The sequence below is a fragment of the Ornithorhynchus anatinus genome, chromosome 2, assembly GCF_004115215.2.
Source record: "Ornithorhynchus anatinus isolate Pmale09 chromosome 2, mOrnAna1.pri.v4, whole genome shotgun sequence".
Lineage (NCBI taxonomy): Eukaryota > Metazoa > Chordata > Mammalia > Monotremata > Ornithorhynchidae > Ornithorhynchus > Ornithorhynchus anatinus.
Genome location: NC_041729.1, coordinates 47,948,368 through 47,973,955, shown reverse-complemented (window position 1 = coordinate 47,973,955; position 25,588 = coordinate 47,948,368). Strand labels below are relative to the sequence as shown.

The 25,588-nt window shown below is 46.1% G+C and overlaps 1 long non-coding RNA gene across 1 annotated transcript in view; it reads right to left on the bottom strand.

Moving 5' to 3' along the window:
- LOC103165721 overlaps positions 1-25,588 on the bottom strand; it is a 70,971-nt gene that overhangs the window by 4,691 nt on the left and 40,692 nt on the right. Inside the window, exon 3 of the long non-coding RNA XR_484651.2 lies at positions 18,846-18,892. This is a non-coding gene — a long non-coding RNA (uncharacterized LOC103165721). The remainder of the gene's footprint in view (positions 1-18,845; positions 18,893-25,588) is intronic.

Sequence of the window (25,588 nt, the reverse complement as noted above, 5' to 3'; positions counted from 1 at the left end):
TATGTGCAGAGCACTGTTCTAAGCGCTGGGGTAGATACAAGGTAATTAGTTTGTCCCACGTGAGGCTCAAAGTCAATCCCCATTTTACAGATGAGGTAAGTGACGCGCAGAGAAGCTAAGTGACTTGCCCACAGTCACGCAGCTGACAAGTAAGCAGGCTAAAGGGTACTCTTCCTCAAGTGTGGTGATGCCACAAATATATGTAGCTGGAAAACCCAGCGTGCCCATTTAAAAAAAATATGTTAAAAGAGAGCCAAAACTGTGTGATTCAATTCAGATTCCACAAGGAAAGTAAGGGAAAGGGGCTGTTCTTTTGTATCCTTCTTTAATCTAGTACAGTGTGATCTGAAGTTAGATAAACGTCAGTGCGTTAGACTTTCCGGATTTGGTAGAAATTCACACAGTTTCAATAGTGGAAGAGGCAACTGCTTTAAGTACATTTGCTGTAAGATATTTCTAAGAATATCTTTTAATAAGTCAGGTTTAAATTGATCAGATGATGTTGATGTGTATACATAACCGCAATATATCCAAATTGTTCATTTGTGGGTAAAAGTATATACTAACAATAATACTCTTTATTAAGCACTCACTATGTGTCGAGTACTGTTAATAATGATGGCATTTAAGCGCTTACCATGTGCAAAGCACTGTTCTAAGCGCTGGGGGCATACAAGGTGACAAGGTTGTCCCACTTGGGGCTCACAGTCTTCATCCCCATTTTACAGATGAGGTAACTGAGGCTCCGAGAAGTTAAGTGACTTACCCAAAGTCACACAGCTGACAACTGGTGGAGCCAGAATTCGAACCCATAACTTCTGACTCCCAAGCCCGGGCTCTTTCCACTGAGCCACGCTGCTTCTCCGAGCTACTGTTCTAAGCACTAGGGTAGATACAAGTTAACCCGGTTTGGCACAGTCCTTGTCCCACATGGGGCTCACACTTTTAATCCCCATTTTACAGATGAGGTAATTGAGGCTCAGACAAGTTAAATTCATTCAGTAGTATTTATTGAGCGCTTACTATGTGCAGAGCACTGTACTAAGCGCTTGGAATGAACAAGTCGGCAACAGATAGAGACGGTCCCTGCCCTTTGATGGGCTTACGGTCTAATCGGACTAACCTGCCCGTGGTCACACAGCAGACAAGTGGTAGAGCCAGGTTTAGAAACTAGGTCCATCTGACTCCCAGGCCCAGGTTCTATCCACTAAACCACACGGTTTCTCTAAATACTCTTTTATCCTAGTACAGTTGGTTCACAGAGAAACTCATTTCCACAAAATGGTTCCTTTTCATTTGTGGGTAAAAGCATATACTAACAATAATACTCTTTATTAAGAGTATTATTTATTAAAGAAAAAAGTTGTTCGGTCATTAAAACAATAAGAAAACAGTCTTATTCGGTGGATCTTCATGCTTTCTCTGTAAGGCTGACAAAGAACTTAAGTCAGCAATGTATTTCTATTTCTAGAGAGAGGAATTCAGCTTCAGGGCATCCGAGTGTTTCTCTAGCTAGGATAAGATGCAGTTGAAATGTACTTCTTCCTCCTAATGCTCTGCAGGACCAAGGGACTGCTTAGTCAATCTAACTTCAGAACGTAGCTAGGGGAAAGGCATTAAAATTTAAAACGGAACCAGTCGAGGAGCACCGTACTAAGCGCTTGGCAGCGTATAATACAACAGAGTTGGTAGACATGGTCCTTGTCCAGAAAGAGCTTGCAATCCAGAGGCTAAGACAGACTTTAATCAGAAGTGTAAGGCCAACTTATTAACCAAGTATGAAAATTAGCCCCAGAAATTCAAGGTGCTTCTCTTTCCAAAGATGTGGCCTCCACCGAGTCTCTCGTGCGCCGAGAGCAGCAACGTCAGTCAATCGGTCCCGGCGTTCCTGCTCTCAAAAGCAACTTCTCTCAGAGAAGCAGCGTGGCTCCATAGATAGGGCACGGGCCTGAGAGTCAGAAGGTCCTGGGTTCTAATCCTGACTCCACCATGTCTGCTGTATGAACTTTGGCAAGTCACTTCACTTCTCTGTGCCTCAGTTCCCTCAACAGCAAATGGGGATTAAGAGCGTGAGCCCCTTGTGGAACAGGGACTGTGTCCAATCTGATTAGCTTGCATCCACTCCGGAGCTTAGAACAGTGCTTGGCACATAGTAAGTGCTTACCAAATACCGTAATCACTGTTATTTTTAATCCCCAGGTAGGGTCAATTGGAGTGTTCCAAAGTGAACTTCACCTCCAAGTAGTTAGTGGTATTGCCGGTGGTAACGAGGTCATTTCTACCTGAGTCTCCTATCTGACCTAGGATGAGGTGTGAGAAGTCAGCTTGTCTCTTCATTGCTACTTCGCTAGAGTGCTGACCTGAAATGAATATGTGAGCATTAAACCTAGCGTAGCCATATCATTTTTAGAGATAAAGAGCTGGAGAAAATGAAATATTGCTCTCTAAGCCAATATGTAATCTTCACAGACACCATCTTATTAAAGTTTGGGAAGCTGTTTTTTTTTAGCACTGTTCCCTCTATTGATTTATGAACTAGGCTGAAATTCATATTAAGGTTCATGTTTATTTCGCTCTTGGATCCTTGTCTGGGATTCTGGTCTCTTCCACTCCCCCACAATCATCCCCTCCCCTTTCTAATCCCTCTCCCATTTGGATTATCTGGCTTTCACGCTTCTGCTTCACCTCTGTCGTTTCTGGCCCTTCCACTTTTAGAGGTAAAGTGGTGTATGCAAGTTGGGGGGTGCCAAGTGTCTCATGTAGGAGGGAAGTCCCGTGGTCTAGTGGAAAGAGAACAGGTCTGGGAGTTGAGACCCGGGTTCTAATACCAGATCTACCATTGCCTGCTGTGAGGCGTCGGGCAAGTCATTTCTCTGTGCCTCTGTTTCCTCATCTGTAAAATGGGGGTGACACCTGTTTTCTCTCTCCCTTAGACTGCGTGCCCCATGTGGGACAGGGACTGTGTGTATACCCCAGTATCCCAGAGAAGCAGCGTGGCTCAGTGGAAAGAGCACGGGCCCTGGAATCAGGGTTCATGAGTTCGAATCCCAGCTCTGCCACTTGTCGGCTGTGTGACTGTGGGCAAGTCACTTAACTTCTCTGTGCCTCAGTTCCCTCATCTGTAAAATGGGGATTAAGACTGTGAGCCCCACGTGGGACAACCTGATTCCCCTATGTCTACCCCAGCGCTTAGAACAGTGCTCGGCACATAGTAAGCGCTTAACAAATACCAACATTATTATTATTATTATTATTATTATTTAGTACTGTGATTTGCACATAGTAAGCACTTAAATACCACTATTAATAGTTGCTAATAATAATTAGAATCCAACATTAAGATTGTAATAATACTTGAATCACGAGAGAGGAAAGGATGCAATCAGTGGAGATAGAGGGACTATATATCTCTCAATGAGCATAGCACCCTGAATAGCATCAGGACAAGGAAGCATCAGGGGAGGAGAGTGGCCTAGTGGAAAGAGCACAGCCCTGGGAGTCAAAGGATCTGGGTTCTAAACCTGCCTCTGCCACTGGTCCGCTGTGGGACCCTGGGCAAGTCACTTCACTTTTCTGTGCCTCACTCACTCTCATCTGTAAAACGGGGATTCAGACGGTGAACCTCAAGTGGGCCACCGAGTGGGTCCAACCTAATTAGCCTGCACCTACCTTAGTGCTCGGTATCGTGCCTGGAACTTAGTAAGCACTTAAATAGCATTAAAAAAAAGGAGTAAAGATAGTCCCTGGAACTTTTCTAAGGAAAACATTGCAGGAGTTGTTTCCTCCATTTCCCTACAAGGGCAAGATTTGCCTCCTTTAAATTAAATGTAATGTATCTACAGGTTTCCAAGTAGCTATTTTTAGCTTTTAAAACCCATCCATTTATAATGAAAATCGAGGTACTTTAAGGAATCACTGGTACACTTCTCGGTATGCCCTAAATATCAGCTTCCCCAACCCCGGCAATCTTCATTAGATGTCTTGAATATTTATATAATGCTCAAAACTGAAAAACTGGGAATCCACATATGTTCTCTAAGTTAAGCAAATATTTTCATAGGCCATTTTTCTATTGTTTAACTACTTCTCCAGAGTTCGCTTTTCTCTCTGTACCAGGGTCATGGGCTAGCCCAGCCTTGAAAAAAAAAAAAAGTCCTCAACTATTTGACCGGAGCCTAGAAGAAATAAAGGTGGGGCTAATGAGAAACAGGGAAGTAGTCTAATGGAAAGTTTTATATACTCTGCCTCTCCTTTAGACTTCCTTTCTGTTTGGTTTCTATGGTGACCTGATTTATAAAGAAAACTGAGTACATTTCTTGCCAACAGATGCTCTGGTTCCATAATCCTAGTAAGAAAGGGAGGAATAGAAAGAGCTAGGTATAGGTAACAGGTTGCCAACTCCATAGGTCTAAAAGCTTTCAAAGTCAGTAGCATTAATGTACACGCAACATTGATGATGATGGTATTTGAGCACTTACTGTGTGAGGAGCACTGCACTAAACGCTTAGGAGAATACAGTACAATATAATTGACAGTCATGACCCTGCCGCAGTGATCTTCTAGTCTAGAAAGAGCTAAACAGTACCTTTTGTCAAGTGATGTCATTTTCTTCCACTAATGGGAAATGGGAAAGAATGGGGCACGATTTTTTTTTATTTGTTAGGCACTTATTATGTGCCAGGCCCTGTACTAAGTGCTGGGGCAGATATGTTAATCAGGTTGGACACAGTCCACTTCCCACATGGGGCTCAAAGTCTTAATCCTCATTTTACAGATGAAGTAACTGAGGCACAGAAAAGTTACGTGACTTGCCCAAAGTCAAACAGCAGGCAAGTGGTTCAGCTGGAATTAGAATCCAAGTCCTTCTGATTCAAGCTCTATCCCCTAGGCCATGCTGCCTCGTCACTGAACTGATACGTCTGCCAAGCATCTTGTAGTAAGAGAGCCTTGAGAACTCAAGAGATAACCCCATATCATGATTAGTCTTAATTGGCCCTGAGAAAATCTGATCTGTTCAGCCTATAAAAGGGAGGCTAATGAGCCCAATAGAAGCAGGGATTTCTAGACTCAGTGAACATAAAAATGCATCAACTATATTGGTATGATTTCCCTTCTAGAGTGTGTCTACTTTCAGGTCTAATGTTATTAAGAGGATGGGTTTAGTTTCTAACACAAAGGCATTGTTGCTTAATGGTTACTTCTGGTAACTTAGAGCTTTGAAGACAGTCAAAATGCCAGAAGAGGTCATAACATTCTTGAAAATTCTATCAGAGAACCTATTCCAGGCTTCCAAGTCAGGAAAAAAAAACCTGACATTAAATTCTGATTGACTCATTTTCAGTCACTTCATGTGACTTTCTTACATTCCATTCTGATGTACTGTACTGCATTACAATCACTGTGAATTTCATGTACAAAAAAGTGATGCAGTCAAATGCAAACAGTATTGAAATGAATCCAACCCAAATAGTATCAGGGACACCCATTACACCGTTGTCTAGCAGACAGAGGAGTGAGCACCATGAGTAGAGAAGAAGCAAATGCATTCTTGAAAACAATGCGTGTTGTGAGCAGCGAATGTGTCTGTTATATTGCATCCACCCCAGTGCTTAGTTCAGTGTCTGGCACATTATAAGTGATTAACAAATATCAAAAAAGATAGCATTAAAAAAGCTACAGCAGTCACACACCCTGCTGTAATATGGATTCAATGGTATTTACTGAGTGCTTACTGTGTACAGAGCACTGTACTAAGCACTTGAGTGAGTACAATTCAAAAGAATAGTCTCTCCAACAAGTACCTTACTTACAGACTACAAAGGGAGATGGACATCGAAATAGATTACAGACACATGTAAATAAGTGATGTGGCGTTGCAGAGGAGGGGTGAATATCAAAGTATCGAAGGGGGGCAAACCCAAGTGCTTAGGGTGGCATAAGAAGGGGGAAGGGAGACTTTAGTCGGGAAAGTCCTCTCCAAGATGTGATTTTAGTAGAGTTTTCTAGGGGGGTTGTGGAACAGCTAGACACAAACACACCCAAAAAGAAAAAACACCCAGGGTCATGTTGTTTCTTTTTGCCTTCAAAAATGTCTTCTACTGAACGGGCAGATTTCACCGAGTCTGGAGCTGCCAGCCTGACCTCAGAATTTCCCCTGCATTTCAAGCTCTTGTTCAGATTTAGCAGTCTTTGTGACTGATTAACAGAAATGAAAGGGGAGTTAAAGAAAAAGTTTTAAGTGGACTTTAAAATGGATAGTGACAACACATTCCCGGTCCTTCAAGGGTAGAGGTGACAAAGCAAGTTTCACACCGATTTTACAAGTATAAAATGTGATCGAAATTAAAACCAACTTTTTTCCCTCTTCCTTGTAAGGAATATAAGCACTTGGAAACAGAACTGTTGAGCACAAAAATGCTTAAGAAGTGACAACCATCAACAACAACAGGAGAGGTTTGGGAGCACAAACCCCTAGGCTAGGAAAAAGGTGAGTGGAGAGTGTTTTCAAGAATAGTCCAACCCCAACACTACCAGGATCAACATTATCCAGAGAGACCACCTTCTCTCATTAACCTCACTAGGCAGTACTTGAGTCGGATCCTAAGCGGGAAGTTAATAATCCCAGTCCTTTTTTTTTTTCCCCACTTAATAGAACAGAATATGGAAGCTGCCGTTTCAAAGAAGAGGGTGCTGACTAGCTCCTTAATAAACCCCACTGCTTACTGTCATCGCTTAAGAGAGTATGCTGAGAACCTAACCCCGATAAACCCCGAAAAGATGCAAAATGAATAGCAAGAGATAGGGGTTCTTACCAACAAGTTGTCAGAGGCCAACATCTATCACCTGGTTTACGTCATGATTAAGGACCACCGAGTGGAGATATGTTTAGAGAAGAGATATATTTAGAGAAGCAGCGCGGCTCAGTGGAAAGAGCACGGGCTTGGGAGTCAGAGGTCATGAGTTTGAATCCCAGCTCTGCCTCTTGTCGGCTCTGTGACCGTGGGCAAGTCGCAACTTCTCTGTGCCTCAGTTACCTCATCTGTAAAATGGGGATTAACTGTGAGCCTCACGTGGGACAACCTGATGACCCTGTATCTAACTCAGCGCTTAGAACAGTGCTCTGCACATAGTAAGCGCTTAATACCAACATTATTATTATTTTTTCAGTCAGCAGTACATAAGAACACAAAAACTTACACATGGTACACTTAGCAGGAGACCCTACAACTCCGAGAAGACTTGGCTTGGCAAGCCTACCTGTTGCCTCCTCCTCTGCTGAGATCTGCCAATTTCACCCACCCGAAGAGTTTAAATAAAATGGTGGTGTTTGTTAAGCGCTTACTATGTGCAGAGCACTGTTCTAAGCCCTGGGGGATACAAGGTGATCAAGTTGTCCCGCATGGGGCTCACAGTTTTAATCCCCATTTTACAGATGAGGTAACTGAGGCACAGAGAAGTTAAGTGACTTACGGAGTTGTGAAAGTCCTCTGAAGGAAGGCTGATTTCCACTCTCACCATCAGAAGCACTTTCTTCAGCATAGTGGAGAACTCTCTATGGTAACTGAGGAAAATTTTCTTCAACACCATCAGAGAAACAAATATAACAGGAACAACCTTACTCCTCTGTGCTTCCCCCTTATAATCAGAATGTTGCTGATTGAAAATGGATACCAGCTATGAAAATCTCCATTAGCATTACTCTATCAAGGAGATCAAAGCCAGCTGTTCACTAATTGCCATTAACTATCTTGTCTGGTCCCATTTACTGTTAATGAAGAACTTTCCCATCGGTTCTGAGTTTAATTAGTGGCAAACCTATACATTTTTTATGGAAAATAGGCTGCTCTTTTGTAATTTGCATCTCCCCCATCATGTATTGTGCTTGCAGATGGCTTAGCATCACATTTAGTTGATTTCCTTCTACTAGAGAAGCAGCGTGGCTAAGCTGGGCCTGGGAGTCGGAAGGACTTGGGTTCTAATTCTGACTCCGCCATGTGTGTTCTGTGTGACCTGAAGTCACTTCACTTCCCTATGCCTCAGTCACCTCATCTGTAAAATAGGGATTAAGACTGTAAACCCCCTGTGGGACCTGGATTGGGTGTCCAATCTTACTAGCTTGTATCTACCCCACCACTTAGTACATTTCCTGGCACATAGTAAGCATTTAACAAATACCATAAAAAAATGCAGTCAATCACTACGGCTGGCTCCCCCATACCACCGAAATCAGTTTTCCTCCATATTTCTAGAGGTTTGCTAACGTTTGCATCCCTTAAATTACAATGCGCTGAAAAGCTGCTTATCTGAATGTCTCAACTGGATAAGCAGGGAAAAAAAACTCAGACACAACATTACGCTAACATCTGAGTGGAGTTTGGGGCTGTTATTTTATTTGATTACTAAAGTTTTGAATTATCCAAAAATATTTCTGTTGAAAATTTAACCCATAAAGATCATCTGCCTCATGCCCAGTTATTGACGCTCTAATCATCAATAACACAGTCACGGGCATCGAACCTAACACTGGACAGAGGTTTAACTCCAATTCTATTGAGATTTTTCCACAGTGGAGATTTCTTCCAAGGTTGGGGACTCTTGAGCTCTGTTGTCAGTTTGGCACCTGCCCTCGTTGGTAAATCCCACTTCCAATCAATCAGTGTATTGAGGGCTTATTTTGGGCACAAAGTGCTTGGAAGAGTACAATGCAACAGAGTTGGTAGACATGATCCTTGTCCACATTGAGTTTACAGTCTAGGGGGGAGACAGATGAAGAAATAAATTATGGTTATGTATATGTGTTGCTAGGCTGAGGGTGCAGTGAATATCAAGTGCTTGAAGGATACAGATCCAAGTGCAAAGGTGACACAGAAGGGAGAAGGGGTAGGAAAAATGAGGGCTCAGTTGGGGAAGGCCTTTTGGAGATGTGATTTTAATAAGTCTTTGAAGGTGGAGAGAATGGTGATCTGTCAGATATGAAGAGGGAGAGAGTTTCAGGCCAGAGGCAGGATGTGGGCAAGGGGTTAGTGGTATGACAGATGAGATCAAGGTACAGAGAGTAGGTTGGCATTAAAGGAGCAAAGCATGCGGGCTGGCGTGTGGTGGGAAATCATGAGGTAAAATAGGAGAGGGCGACCTGATTGAATGCTTGAAAGCCAACGGTAAAGAGTTTCTTCCTGTTCCTGCTTCCATAGGGAGGAAAGGGCTCATGGAGGAATATGCAGTCATTGTCTCATTCAAAAATCCATGCATTCATTCTACCTTTCTTGCTTTTCAATGAACATTAATTTTGCCTTATGCCAACTCTGCTAGTGATTGCTTGCATTTCCAGGATGAGAGATGATCCTTCAGGAATGACTCTCCTGCACAGGAGCCTGATTTTCTACCATAAAAACTGGCTTTCTTCCCAGCAGTTAACACATCCTATGCAAGAAAGAGGCTCTCTGACTCCCCAAACCTGCCTCTGATATTTTAGCATGTATTTCCGAGGCGCCCAGCGCAGTTGATCATTACTAGCAGATGCTTGATCACTGAGATTTGGCCTGATGCAAAAAAATAGAACCATTCAAGCTCTCCCATCGGCCTGCTCCTCTCCACTCTAATAGCATTTCTCTGGACTGGAGAGTTAGTCACTGTCATTACCTGCTGAAGCGGTCCAAAACCAAGAGTATTTTTAAGGAGATGATCTCATCCCGAGGAGACGTACCTCGCAAATAAACATCTATTGGCTTAAGATGGGTGCCAGCTTAAAATCTGGGGGAAACTGAACAAGGACTCTTGGAATTCAGCTCCATTGAGCCAGCCTGCCAGTAGAGCGAGATGACTGTTGTCACCATCATCAGTGGTATTTATTAAGTGGCTGGGAGAGTAGAGTACAACAGGGTTAGCAGGCATGCTCCCTGCAATCAGGACTAAACTGTGAGGCAGATATAATAAGCATTGCGGTCTTTGTTAGGTACTTACTATGTGCCCACCCTTCACTAAGCACTGAGGTAGATGCAAGATAATCAGGTAGGACACAGTCCCTGTCCCACGTGGGGCTCATGGTCTAAGTGGAAGAGAGAACGGGTATCATCCCCATTTTACAAAATGAGGAAACTGAGGCACAGATAAGCCAAGTGATTTGCCCGAGGTCACCCAGCGGGCAAGTGGTGCTCACTATGAGCAGGGAACATGTCTGTTATTTCTGTTGCACTGTAGCCTCCCAAGTGTTTAGTCCAGTGCTCTGTACATAATCAGTGCTCACTAAATACCAGTGATTGGTGGAGCTGCCCTTAAAACCCAGGTCTGTGCTCTTTCCACTAGGCTTTCCACTCAGCCCACAGTAAGCACTCAATACATATTTCTGATTGATTGACTGCTTGATCGGTTGCCTTCAGGGCACAAATCACCCGCCCCCCACCCAACCATAGACTATAGAAGTTTGGAGGTGGGAGGGGGCCACTGTAGCTGATTAGATGAGGAGGTTGTTCTGCTTCTGTTCTGTTAGAGAAGCAGCATGGCTTAGTAGAAAGAACACGGACTTAGGAGTCGGAGGTCTTGGGTCCTAATCCCCGCTCTGCCACTTGTCAGCTGTGTGACTTTGGGCAAGTCACTTCATTTCTCTGTGCCTCTGTCACCTCATCTGGAAAATGGGGATTAAGACTGTGAGCCCCTCGTGGGACAACCAGATTGCCTTGTATCTACCCCAGAGCTTAGAACAGTGCTTGACACACAGTAAGCGCTTAACGAACACCGTCATTATTATTATTATTATTCTCCTGCATCACTGTTACCTAAAAATTGCTCTGGGGCCTATGTGCTCTAGGGAGGACAGAGGGAGAGTGGATCCCAGGGCTTTCACTGTTTAAGGCTCCAGTGGGGCTCAGGGCCTCTTGTTCCGCTTGCCTTCCTCAGGCTCAAGCTAGGTGGCAGAGAGGTGAGCCCAAGGAAGCTTCCACCATAAAGTCCTGCACATGGACTTTTTTCCCAGCCTGCTACGGTGCTACGGTGGTTTTTTCTCCCGCTAAACCGTGGTCTGGGTTGAGCTCTGCAATTGGGGGAAGGAGACCGGAGCCACTCACAGAGGGGCCTCTTACCTGCCACCTCTGCTGCGGAGCCGCCCTTCCCCTCCTCCGTCCCCTCTTGACTGAGGCGTACCCTGAAAGCCCCAGCTGCCGCCACTTTGGAGCACCTCCACGGTGTTCAGCAGGGGTCTCCATCCCCAAACACAGCACTCCCCACCCCCTGCCAGCCTCGGGGCCCGGCTCCACCGCCTGACCGGCTCCAGCGGCCCAGGAAACATACCCCACTTCCGACAGACACCTCAGTCTAGGCCGGTCCCCCAGGCCCCGACCCAGAACGCAGCCCACCGCGTCTGCTGGAGCTGTGGCCGCAACAGGACATCTCCAACCCCCACCCCACTGCAGCTTGGGGTTGACACCAGTGCCCTGTGTTACTCCAACGCCTTGGTTTTTGGGGCGGGGTGTTCCCCTGTTCCCCCCACCACAGGCTATGTAGCTCCAAGATGGTAGACCAGTGGAAGGAGGGACCAACAATGATGACTTGGGACCACTGAAGACAGAGGGATGTCCACTTCCTGCTCAACAGCCAACGAGAAGCCACAGAACCCAACATCGTTGGGAGGGCCAAGAGGAGTTAATAATAATAACTGTGGTATTTGTTAAACACTTACTATGTGCCAGGCACTATATTAAGCATTGGGGTGGAGCCAGCAAATCGGGTTGGACACAGTATCTGCCCCATATGGGGCTCACAGTTTCAATCCCCATTTTGCAGATGAGGGAACTGAGCCACAGACGAGTCAAGTGACCTGCCTAAGGTTACACAGCAGACAAGTGGGGAGCCGGTATTAAAACCCACTACCCTCTCACTCCCAGGCCTGTGTTCTATCCACTCTGCCACGCTCTGGCTCAGGGCAGGCTTATGCAAATAAAATGAATGCGCACACAGTAAGTGCTCAATAAATACAACTGAATGAACAAATGTGTTAAAACCCTTCCCGTGGAAAAGACCTGCGCTCTGTACCTGGACCAAAAGCCATGTGCTGAGCTCCTCCCCTTCCTCCCCCAACCCCGGGAGAGAGTGGAATTAAAGGTGCCCGACTTGGAATAAATTTTGTCTCTATGCTCTCTATACTACACCTCTTTGGGAGTGGTAACGGCTCTGTCTGTGATGCTTCATCTCCCATATCCCTTCTTTTTGTAAATGATATTTGTTAAGCACTTACTGTGGGACAGACACTGTACTAAGCACTGGGGTAGATACAAGCTAGTCAGGTTGGACACCGTCCCTGTCCCACATGGGGCTCACAGTCTTAATCCCCATTTTAAAGATGAGGTAACAGGCAAAGAGAAGTCAAGTGACTGGCCCAAGGTCACACACGGCAGACAAGTGTGTGACACGGCAGACAGGGAAGCAGCGTGGCTCAGTGAAAAGAGCCTGGGCTTCGGAGTCAGAGGTCATGAGTTCGACTCCCGGCTCTGCCACTTGTCAGCTGTGTGACTGTGGGCAAGTCGCTTCGCTTCTCTGGGCCTCAGTTCCCTCGTCTGTAAAATGGGGATTAACTGTGAGCCTCACGTGGGACAACCTGATTACCCTGTATCTGCCCCAGCGCTTAGAACAGTGCTCGGCACATAGTAAGCGCTTAACAAATACCAACATTATTATTATTATTATTATTAAGTGGTGGAAGCGGGATTAGAACCCATGCTCAAGGAGCAGCTTTTTTTCCCATAGGCCATGCTGTCATAGTCTTGGTCAGGACTGGTTGGGGGTAGGAGATCAGGACTGGGGGAGGGAGGAGGAGGAGGGAAGAGGGGTGGTCCTCCCAGATTTCCACCGATGGGAGAGGGAGGGATCCCGACTCTCTCTCTCTCTCTGCTCTCACCGTGAGCAGAGGCCAGTCACGAGGCAGGCTTTCACTCAGCTGGCCAAGCACCCTTGCCTCTTGCTGCGACTTAGAAACTATTTGCCGGCAAATAGAGACGGGTAAATGATTGAGATTCAGCCCCTCAAGAGGCCTTCAAATAGCACGATTGCCGTGGTCAGCGGCCGCCGTCTGACGTGGTCCATCAAACTCCACGCCAAGGTACACACTAGTGCAGGAGCGGTTGCCCTGCCAAGCCCTCGTGTCTTCTGCGGGGCACATTCACTGTTCCGGCTGCGGTGATCGCAACCCACCTCGTGCCGTTAGCGTGTACTGCGGTGACGTACCGCGGGCCGGGAGAGGAACGTGACCTGCCGTCTCCTCAGCCCCTGCTTTATGGTCTGTAAACTGTTTGGCAATCATGGGGGGGCTGACACCACAGAAAGAGAAACAGGCCGTGTGGGCTGAGCCACTGCAATCATTTCCCCGAGCTGGACAAGTGAGGCGTGAGACTCATTTAAAAACTATTCATCAAGGTCAGGGGACACTCGCCAATCCAGGCTAGGGGACAGGGTCGTCCCCCCCTCAACCTTTTAATGTTTTTTGTTAAGTGCTTACTATGCACCAGGCGCTGGAGTAGATGCGAGATAATCAGGTTGGACACCTAATCCCACATAGAGTCACAGTCTTAATCCCATTTTACAGGTGAGAGAACTAAGGCATAGAGAAGTGAAGTGATTTGCCCAAGGTCACAAGGCAGACCAGTGGCAGAGCCGGGATTAGAACCCAGGTCCTTGATATATGCCTCACTCCTAAGGACGAGACAGGTCCTCCTTATCAATTGTGGTTTGAGGAGTTGGGAAGCCCTGGACAGGGGGATGAATGCCAGGGAGCTGCTGCTCACAAAGGTTCCGAGCTGCCCTGGCCTGAGCCAGGTTGAGCTGTGCTGGGGAAAACCGAGCTCCAAGTCAAGCACCCAAAAGGGAACAAAGCAAGAATTGGGTCTCTTTTGACCTTTGGTTTCCTCTTTGGCTAAATTTACCTTCCAGACCTGATTAAACCAAATAGTCCAAGTGTCTTTAGGCGATCCCAGACAGCGGGTTCTGTGCCTGAAGCCAGTGATGGGCCTTTGACTGAGGAACCGACCGAACCGGGGAGGAAACCTGAACTAGTAGAAGAGAGCAGCAGCGGAGGCAGAACTCCTCAAAAAATTTCTAACTCGCTGCCCATTCATCTCCGCATCAAGCGGAAACTCCCCACCATCGGAATTAAGGCACTAAATCAATTCCTTCCCCCTGCTTATCCTTGCTCCTCTCCCACAACCCCACACACTTCTCCCAAACACTTCGCTTCTCTAATACCAACCCAATCACTGTGCCTTAATCTCTCTTGCCGTGGATCCCCTGCTCGTCCTCTTCCTTTCATTCATTCAATCATATTTATTGAGCACTTACTTTGGGCAGAGCACTGTATTAAGTGCTTGGGATAGTATAACAACAGACACACTCCCTGCCCACAACAAGCTCACAGTCTAGAGGGGGAGACATACATTAATATACTTTAATAAATTACAGATATATACATATGTGCTGTAGGGATGGAAGGGAGGATGAAAGAAGGGAGCGAGTCAGGGTGACGCAGAAGGGAGTGGGAGAAGAGAAGAGGAGGGTTTAGTCAGGGAAGGCTTCTTGGAGGAGATGTGCCTTCAATAACGCTTTGAAGTGGGGGAAATGTGCCAGGCACTGCACTAAGCCATGGGGGTAGATACAAACTAATCGGGTTGGGTGCGGTCCATGTCCCATATGGGGCTCACACCCCTAATTCCCATTTTACAGATGAGGTAACTGAGGTAGTGAGAAGTGAATTGCCCAAAGTCACACAACAGACAAGTGGTGGAGCCGGGATTAGAATCCAGGTCCTCTGACTCCTAGGCCCAGGCTCTTTCCTGCAATTATCTGCCTGATATGAGGAGGGAGGGCATTCCAGGCCAGTGGGAGGATGTGGGCGAGAGTAGGCAGTGAGACAGACAAGATTTAGGTACGGTGAGAAGGTAAGCATTACAGGAACAAAGTAGGCAGGCTGGGCTGCAGTAGGAGAGTAGCAAGGTGAGGTAGGAGGGGTAAGGTGACTGAGTTCTTTAAGACCAATAGTGAGGACCTTTTGTTTGATGGGGAGATAATACTAATAATGTTGGTATTTGTTTAAGCGCTTACTAGGTGCCGAGCACTGTTCTAAGCGCTGGGGGAGATACAGGGTGATCAGGTTGTCCCACGTGGGGCTCACACACTTTTAATCCCCATTTTACAGATGAGGGAACTGAGGCACAGAGAAGTTAAGTGACTTGCCCACAGTCACACAGCTGACAAGATGGATGGGCAACCACTGGAGTTTCTTGAGGAGTGGGGAAACACGTCCTGAATGTTTCTGTAGAAAAAGGATCCGGGCATCTGAGTACGTACGGACTGGACTGGGGAGACACAGGAAGCCGGGAGGTCTGCAAGGAGGCTGATACAGTAATCAAGGCGGGAAAGGAAAACTTCTTCTCCCCTTACTTGTAATTTATTCAATGTCTGTCATTCATTCAACCGCATTTATTGAGCGCTTACTGTGTGCAGAGCACTGTAACTGGAAGCTCCTTGAGGGCGGGGATCATATCTAGCAACTCTGTTGTATTGTACTCACCCAGATGCTTTGTATGGTACTTTGCCCATAGTGAACACTCAATAAATACCATGGATTGACTGATTCCTAAAAGTTGAAAAATGCCAAGAGAGAACTCTCCTGGCTCTAAATCTTCCTCTTTGTTGCTTAGTAGCAAGCCCTGTTTAGCCATAATTTTCTCACACACTCACCTTTCAAATAAACGCAAATTAGCTGGGGCCGGGCACACAAGGCCCTAGAGAAATTGGAAGGGGAATAATAATGTTGAGACATATTGTGATTCAGGAGGGGCTTGTGTCCTATGGCTGCCCCTCTTGAAGTTCGCTGCTATGGAAACCAGCCAAGTCGGAAGGAACCTGTCTGCCTTCCCTCAGTGTAAGGTCCAGGGAGTGAAGTTGGGGAGGTGATGAAGCAGCAATGCCTAGCGGAAAGACCCTGGGCCTAGGAGGTCAGAGGACCTGGATTCTAATCCTGGCTCCACCACTTGTCTGTTGTGTGACTTTGGGCAATTCACTTCTCACTACCTCAGTTACCTCCTCTGTAAAATGGGAATTAGGGGGGTGAGCCCCATATGGGACATGGACGGCACCCAACCCGATTAGCTTGTATCTACCCCCATGGCTTAGTGCAGTGGCTGGCACGTAGTAAGCACTTAAATACCCCCCAAAATATAAAAAATGTAAAATTAGCATCATTTGTCTCCAGCCCCTCCCTCAGCCCCTAGACTATGACATCCTTGGTGGGGGTGGAGGAGAGGACTGTGACTTTCTAAACTTAGAGTTTCTACTCAGGGGTTTTTCCGCTCAGAACTGCCACCTTAAGGGGAAGATTCCTAAGAACACATTTTACTTTTAGAAAAATCACAAAGACCTTTTTTAAATTTAGGAAGCAATACTCAAGGGGAGTATGAGGCCATGTGTACCTTTTGTACTCCGAGTTACTAGGACCAGGGATTCAGAGGGACAGGGCCCCGTTCCCTTTGCGATGGTTTGTTAAACCTTCCTGGATCAAGATCCTGAACCTGGAGCCAGGTAGCAGGGATGGGGAGAGAGTGTATGCATGCAGAGATTGCTCTAATTCATCTGAAACTCCAGATCCAAATTTATGCTCAATAATAAGCAGCTAGACTTTTCACTGGAAAACCCTGGCACATTTTTAAAGTAGAACTCCCATAGGTGTTAGCCTGTTTGGAAATTGGCACCTCGGGGGTTAAAAAAATTAACCCCCCCCCCCCCCCACCAACTCTGACTCCCTCCACCCTTTCGTGACGGGAGGTCAGTCTCGTCCAATCGGTTCATCAAACCTGGCAGATTTATTTTCTTCCGATGACTCGCAAGTGCTCTGCCTCCAATTTTTGCTGGATTTTCAAGACAATCAACCCTTGAGCTTTGAGGGCTCAGACCAGTTAGCACCTGATGTGCTACTAAGTAGCACCACTGGAAGTGGGAAGGGCTTTTGGAGGCTTGAGGAGCCACTGAGTGGGTGATTCACTCTGGCTGAGAGCAGGCCATCTAACACTTGAGGTGACTGGAGGATTGGCCAATTTACTGTTTCAGAGAGGACACAGTACAAGTTATAAATAAAGATACAAACATATGAAACCACTGAGTGGTGACTCATGAGTCCCTGCTGCCAACCCTGAGCAAGTAACTTTGATTTGACTGAACTTTATCTCTTACTCAGTAAAAGGGAGGACCCTGGATTTCCATTGTTGCTTGTTCTAAAAGAAAATGGATTCTGCCTGGGGTCCAGGGAGAGACCATTTCTCCAGTTTCTCAGCCCTGAGGCTCTTGTACCTTACTGCCTTTAAAAATGGTTTCAGGGGTAGCTGCTTTTAAATGATTCTTGCTGAAAATATATTATCTACTATTGTTCAGAAGAGGGGTGCATTTAAGGAACAACAGTCTGCCTGCATGAGTCTTGAGAAAGATGATGACTAAGTCCCATCCCAGAGAGGTTTTCAGAATGTTTTCTTCCCAAGATTAAGCTCAAAGATCCAATATCCTGCTGCTGGGACAGTGGGTCACCCATTTGGTGAAAAGAGATGGTTCCTTTCAGAGAGAAAAGAGACAGAGAGACAGAGAGACAGAGAGGAATAGAAAGAGAGTGATTCTCTGAAATATCCAAGCCAAGGCCCACGATCTCCTCAGAAAATGCCTCTGGAATGGCAGGGTGCCTTGGTTGCCATGGAAACCAATTCCCTGGCTCAATGGTCCCCCACAATTTATGGTAGATATCAGCGATAACTTTGTTAGACACTGGACAGTTTACCAAGGAAAATGATGACATCTCCTTTGTGGGAGAATGGAGAACCAGAAGGCTGTAAGAATTCTCAGGAGGTCATCTATTCCATTCCCTGCGTCCATATATTTTGCCCAAACCAACCAGGGAAGATGTCTAGGTAATCACTGTTTAGAAGACCTCTAGGATCAGAGCTACCACCTTCCCTTTGATCTTTATTAATAAAACTGAGGAATCGAACTAATTAAAAGTCATGGAAAAATCGCCTGAAATGATGCTTGATCAGAAAGAAATAGTACTGTGGATAAGAGAAAGTACAATTCAGACCACCAAAGGTGTACTTCTTTACAGTACCTATGCTCAGACATCTTCTCTAGGACATTGCTCCATATGGGAAGGTGGTGAAACTTTTACTAGCCAATAAAAATATCTGCAGGCCTGGAGATTTTTTTTAAGCCAATTGTCTTCACTTAAATACCATTTAAAACTTTTAGAACCTAGAGACAAGTCTATCAAATGTGACAAATCGATATGCAGCCATATCATTTTAAACAGTGCTGCAGCCTTGTAAATAGGTACCAGCCCATGAGAACTTCCTGTCATCTCATTTTCTCATTAGGAGGTAAATAAAACAAAATAGACAAAACCGACATCCTTCCCTGGGTGCACTCAGAAGGAGATGTGATTTTTCAAAGTCTGATTCGGTCTATTAGACTTCTAGAGTTTGAGGAGACCCTGGAAGGATGTCAGATAAAAACGTAGGAATCTCTTTCAGGAAGCTGCTCCAATGTTTATTTTACTCTCACTGTCAGAAGCTCCTCCTTCAGGCCCCCATGCTGCTACCTCTCATTATCTCCAGAGTTTTACATCCTACAGAAAGGCCAGATGTGGAAAAACATTAGCCCTCTCCACTATCCGGAAAACATCACTACGATCCAGAAGCATCTTAGAAATCAGCGGAGCAGAGAGACTGCTGACTGCAAGCACCCAGTCGAAGGATTGAATGGAAGGAAATATGACGACAGCTCATTCACTACCAGGTGCTTCAACAAGAATAAGAAAAAGAAACAAGACTCACCCCGGCCATTTTTCTCCTGTGTTTCTCTCATAAGTGACCTTGGCTTCCTGAAAGAAATTTCCAATTTAGGATTTAGTACTCTGATTATTAGCACCACTAAACTGTCTTTCTAAAAAAAAACATTTGAAATTTCCAGAAGAGAAATGATTCTGAAGAAACCAGGCAAGATGGTGCCAGGACCTTAAAAGATTAAGATTAAACAGCAGTTTATGTTCCCAAACATATTTTTTTTTTTCAGAAATGTCTAAGACTATAAGAACTCCAGATGCTCTGTTTTCAAAGAAGCCATCTCTCTGTCAACATGTGTTCCTTATTCTCTCCCGGCACTCCTGAAGCCAGCTATTCCTTCTTCAAGTTTATCTCTCCCATATTCGTGAAGCATGAATAAACTGGCTTAGCTTAGTGAGAAAGAAACCACACAAGGTGAATTTGATTTTTTATGAGGGCGACAGAACACACGTGCAAGAAAGACAAAAATTAGATGAAACCGATCGAGATCATGGCCTAGTGGAAAGGGCAAGGGGCTGGGAGTCAGAGGACCTAAAGTCTAATCCAGGTTCCGCCTCCTGTCCGCTCTGTGACTTTGGGCCTCTCTCTCCACCGCCCAGCCCACTGGAAATCCACTGGAAACCTGCCGCCTTCCCATAGCCACCCCCACAATTGCCACCCTCTCACTGCAACATCCGGGTCCTTCTGCATCCTGCAGTGTGGCTCAGTGGAAAGAGGCTTGGGAGTAAAAGGTCACGGGTTCAAATCCCACTCTGCCACTTGTCAGCCGTGTGACTGTGGGCAAGTCACTTCACTTCTCTATGGCTCAGTTACCTCATCTGTAAAATGGGGATGAAGACTGTGAGCCTCACGTGGGACAACCTGATTACCCTGTATCTACTACAGCGATTAGAACAGTGCTCTGCACGTAGTAAGCACATAACAAATACCAACATTATTATTATTAGTGGCCGACCATGCTGCCTCCCTGGGATCCCGTCCCAGCTCTCCACCACGTCACTGAAGATCCTCCATCCGACCTGCCTCACATCACCCCAGCAAGATAGAGAGAAGCATTAGCAGGCCGGCACCATTTCTACAAAGCCTCGGAAGATTGCTGCTTCTGGAGAGGTCACTGTGGCCATGATTCTACTATGGATCCTTAGTCACGAGGATCCTGAAATTCTGCTCCTCTAGCCGATATTTGTTTTTATTTCGTGTATTTGACGAAACCTTTATGCTGTCTTGGTGTTTTGTTTCATTGCCCATAATGATCCTGATCCCCCTGAGGGTCAGGAACCTTTTCTATTTCCCATTTGTGTATTCTTAGTGCTTAGTATGCTGCTCTGCACATAAATATTATTACTACTACTAGTAATGAGCATGGCAGCGGTGGCACGAGGTACGGAAGCTGAGCCATATTTGTCATTCCTTCCACTTCCTGCTACTGTTCCCTGCCCCATCCTGCTACCTGACCCCGCTATCACCAGCACGCCACCACAGCCTCCGTGGGCCAGGGAGACTTTTGGGAGTCCTCCCAGCCAATTGGGGATGCCGGGATGGTGGTGAAGGGTAACCTTTACACCCATGCCACCTAATGTGGTACACAGAGGCTAGTAAGGAGTCCAGTACTAAACTGAGCCTTGTCAGGAAATTCCAGGCACTTGGAATTCCTACGTATCCACCCTGAATAAGGAAGGGAGGCAGAGAGCTTGGAGTGGCTGCCTGCAAAGGGAGCAGAGAGTACAGTACAGCCATTTGGCCTCAAATGTTTGGCTGCCTTAGCAACTGTGTGTAGCTCTGGGCAGAATCCAGTTAGCTGTCTTTCTAGCTGTGACTGAAGGACTAGAGCAAAAAAATTAGTGGATAAAGGTACTTGTAAGGCATTTTGACAATAAAATGAACAGCAGATAAACATGCACCAATACTTGGGTCAACTGCCCCAGCAGTTTTCCTGTGGAAAACCATTCTCCCTGTTGATAAGGCAAAGCTGATTTTCTGTCCACTTCTCAAAGCCCAAAAAAGGAGAAATGTGTTCAAGGAAGCAAGCCCTTTTCATGGATGGATTTTCACAGAACAAACCAACAGCTAGCAGTTTTGTTGACAACCTTCTCAATCTCTCATGGGAATCGCTTTCGGGCAAAGGAAGAGATGTTCCTTCTTTCTCCTTTAATGAGGCAGATTTACCAGGCCTCCATTAAGAGGTGAGGTGTTGACATCCAAGCTACGGCTCAAACATTTGCCCTACCACAGCCTCCCAAAATGTTTTTTAGCCTCTTAAGCCTCAAACTGACCACTGCCATTATCTTAGAGGTGAGGCATCTAAATGAATCAATTTTACTTTATTAAGTGCTTACTGTGTACAGATCACTGTACTAAACACTTGAGAAAGTACAATACAACAGAGTTGGTAGACATAGTCCCTGCCCAGGAGCTCACTGTAGAAGAACTGTGTGTGACTCATTAGGTGAAGACTATGTCTTTTCACTATTTTCTATGTTTCTCAAACACCTAGCATCATGCTATGCATACAATATACAATACTCATTAATTGATGATTATGAGGAAAGCTAATAAAAACCACTTAGATCCCTTTTCCTACAGCTTTTAGCTACTTGCCCAAATTTAATTTCCTTATCCCTTTGCATTCAAAGTGCAATCTCTCCCGCAACATTCCAGCTCTTTTTCATTAGCTAGTCATATTTCACCCTCAACAAAGGAGATGTTTACACACACCTGCTCTCCCTCTCTTAGATTCGCTGGACAGAGACCATGTCTGATCTGTCATATCAACCCCAGCACTTAGCACACAATAAGCACTTAATATATTATTAGTCATTCAATAGCATTTATTGAACTCCCACTGTGTGCAGAGCCCTGGGCTGTGCCTAGCTTCTGCCCTCGAAGAGGTGTATCATCTTCGGGGGGAAGACAAGGCAATGTATATAAAGGAGAAAAAATATAGATACACCTAGTAAGAGCAATAGGATAAAACAATGAATAACTAAAAGCAGCATATATACATTTATATTATTTTGTGTTAATTGTGACTACTGGGTGACCAAGGATGGTGAAAATTGGGGAGTGGCCAAGAAGGGGAGGGAGGAGGAAGGCTTTCGGAGGGATTTCTTCAACTGTGTATGAACCCTGATGAAGGATGCTAGATGGACCCGGGGAAGATCATCAGAGAAAATGATCCCGCCTCCAGACTTGTGCTTCAGTGATTCACCCCCTCAAAAATATCCTGAGGGGTTGCCAAGAGAGAAATCACAGGACGTTAGGTTCCATTGTTCCAAGAAGCACCACAGCACTGAAGAAACTTCTGAGGTGTCGAAGTGTGAAGAATATCTTAACAAAAACTCACTGACCTTTAAGGCAACATTCAGTACAGACCTTTGGAGGTCTCCCTGCCTGTACTGAAAATTCTCAAGTCAAGACAAAGCGTGAAACCGCTTCCCAAATGGAAAGAAATAAGTTCGATCTTTAATTTTTTTGGATCAGTGGAGGGGACTCAGAGCCAGATACTAGCTGCTCCAGATTTTTGTTCCTTTCGTTCGTTTCATTCCGAGGTGCATGCCAATGTGCGCAAGGGAAGGGACTGTTTCCCTTGTTTCTCTCTCAAAACCAGGCCGATCCACCTTAGATTTTGCCGAGCATTTAGCACCAGCCTGCTCATTTCAAAAGAGTTCATCCACCTGTTTCTGTGCTGATTAGGGATTTGATCTCCTTCTTGCCAAACCCAACGCCCTCTACTCCATCGTAATCCTCTTTGACCTCTCAGCTTCCTTCGACACTGTGGACCACCCCCTTCTCCTGGAAACATCCTGGACTCTGTCCTCTCCTGATGCTCCTCGTATCTCTCTGGCCATTTATTTCTCAGTCTCCTTCACAGGCTCCTCTTCTGCCTCCCACCCCCTAACTGTGGGGGTCCCTCAAGGTTCAGCTCTGGGCCCCCTTCTATTCCCCATCTACACCCGCTCCCTTGAAGGATTTATTTGCTCCCTTGGCTTCAACTACCATCTCTATGAGGATGGTACCCAAATCTAAGTCTCCAGCCCTGATCTCTCCCTCTCTGCAGTCTCGCATTTCCTCTTGCCTTCAAGAAATCTCTACTTGGATGTCCTCCCGTCACCTCAAGCTTAACGTGTCTTCTTCCCCTTGACTCTATTTATTGCCATTGTTCTTGTCTGTCTCCCCCGATTAGACTGTAAGCCCGAAAAACGGCAGGGACTGTCTCTATCTGTTGCCGACTTGTTCATTCCAAGCGCTTACTACACTGCTCTGCACATAGTAAGCGCTCAATAAATACTATTGAATAAATAAATACTATTGAATGTCCAAACTCCTTATCTTCCCCTGTCCATCCCCTGACTTTCCCATCACTGTAGATAGCACCACCATCCTTCCTGTCTCACAAGCTCATAACCTTGGCATTATCCTTGACTCCTTTCTCATTCAACCCACATATTCAATCCATCACCAAATCCTGTCGGTCCCACCTTCACAACATCACTAAAATCCACCCTTTCCTCTCCATCCAAACTGCTGCCACGTTAATTCAATCACTCATTCTACCCCGCCTGGATAACTGCATCAGCCTCCTTGCTGACCTCCCAACCTCCTGTCTCTCACCACTCCAGTCCACACTTCACTCCACTCCCCAGATCATCTTTCTACAAAAACGTTAGGACATGTAACCCCACTCAAAAATCTCCAGGGGTTGCCCATTCACCTCTGCATGAGAAGCAGCATGGCTCAGAGGAAAGAGCATGGGCTTTGGAGTCAGGGCTCATGAGTTCGAATCCCAGCTCTGCCACTTGTCGGCTGTGTGACTGTGGGCAAGTCACTTCACTTCTCTGTGCCTCAGTTCCCTCATCTGTAAAATGGGGATGAAGACTGTGAGCCCCACGTGGGACAACCTGATTCCCTTATGTCTACCCCAGCGCTTAGAACAGTGCTCGGCACATAGTAAGCGCTTAACAAATACCAACATTATTATTATCAAACAAAAACACTTCACTACTCTAAAACACTCCATCCCCTTGCTCTCTCCAACCTCACCACACTGCTATTACAACCCACCTGCACACTTTGCTCCTCCAATGCTAACCTTCTCGCTGTATTTCGATATTTTCTATTTCAACCCTGACCCCTTGCCCACATCCTGCCTCTGGCCTGAAACGCCCTTCCTCCTCAACTCCGACAATTACTCTCCTTTCGTTCAAAGCCTTATTGAAGGCACATCTCCTCCAAGAGGCCTTCCTTGACTAAGCCCCTGCTTTCCTCTTCTCCCACTCCCTTCTGCATCGCCCTGACTTGCTCCCTTTGTTCTTCTCCTCTCCCAACCCCACAGCACTTATGTACATATCTGCCATTTATTTATTCTAATGTCTGTCTCCCCACCTCTACAGTGTAAGCTCACTGTGGGCAGGGAATGTGTCTGTCTATTATTGTATTGTATTCTCCCAAGGACTTAGTAGAGTGCTCTGCACACAGTAAGCACTCAAAAAATATGACTGAATGAGTGAATTTGCTGCCTCCAACAGAACAGCAAATCTCCATTCCTCTGGACCTGCCAGAGTTGTGCAAATTTAGCTTCAGTGGTCAGAAAAGATTTACACTGACCTTCCTGGTGACTGCCCCAGGTGATCAGTAACTGCACCCTCTTCCCATCCCTGGAACTCTCCCACTCCCCTTCCCACCAGGCCCACTTTTCACCTCCCTTTTTCCCGTTCGATTATAGTTTTTTTTCCCCCCATTGTTCTCCCCACAGGCTTCATACACTCCCCCTCCCCACCAAATCCACTCTCACACACTCCTGCAACCCCTCAGGTCTTCTCTGCCCAGGGCCACCTGGTTTCTTTAAAATCCACTTCCCATCCAGGCTGCCCTCTTCCCAGCTTGCGGCCCCCAGAAACTGCCAAATGGGGCCTGAGCCAGGACCGAATGGGTTGTGGGGAGAAGGACAGTGGCAGGACCTTTCAGGCTTCCTTCCCCTCCCCAGGAGCCTGGTCTGGCCTTGCCCAGTCCCCAGGATTGTGGCGGTCCAGGAGGATACAGACAGGGAAGGGGCCAGCCCAACTGTGAAAGAAACTTTAAAAAATATTTAATTCAAGAAGTGGTGTCAGCCTAGGTAGGAGGGGAAGGGCTGGGGACAAATGTGGAAACAACTTTACCACTTTCAAAGGAGTAACAGTGGGGGGAAAAGGAATTTAAGTCGGGGCGGGGGGGGTGGGAGGGAGTGGAGGAGACCAGAGGACTTGGAGGGGGAAGGGGCACTACTATCACCTGGTAGAGTCACTGGGGAGGGTAGCAGGATTATTTCATTCCTGTTGGATTAAGAGTCAGACAACCGACCAAGGATCCCTGCCTAGCATCCCCTCGAAGTCTGCAGTCAGTGAAAGCGTTGAAAAAACACCCACTGAGTGCAGAATCTGGGAGGAAGCACTCTAGATTAGAGGAGAAACGAGACACAGCTCCCGCCCTCAAGAAACTTAGTCTAGTGGGGAAAGGCCCAATGGATTTAGATATACCAATGAAAAATAACCATAGCTCCAACACTTACATAAATATTTTGATAACAGTAATAATAATAATACCTGTTAAGCGCTTACTATGTGCCAAGCACTGTTCTAAGCACTGGGGTAGATAGGAGTTAATCAGGTTGGACACAGTTCTTATCCCTCAGGGGGCTCACGCTTCTAATCCCCATTTTCAGATTAGGCAACTGAGGCCCCGAGAAATTAAGTGACTCG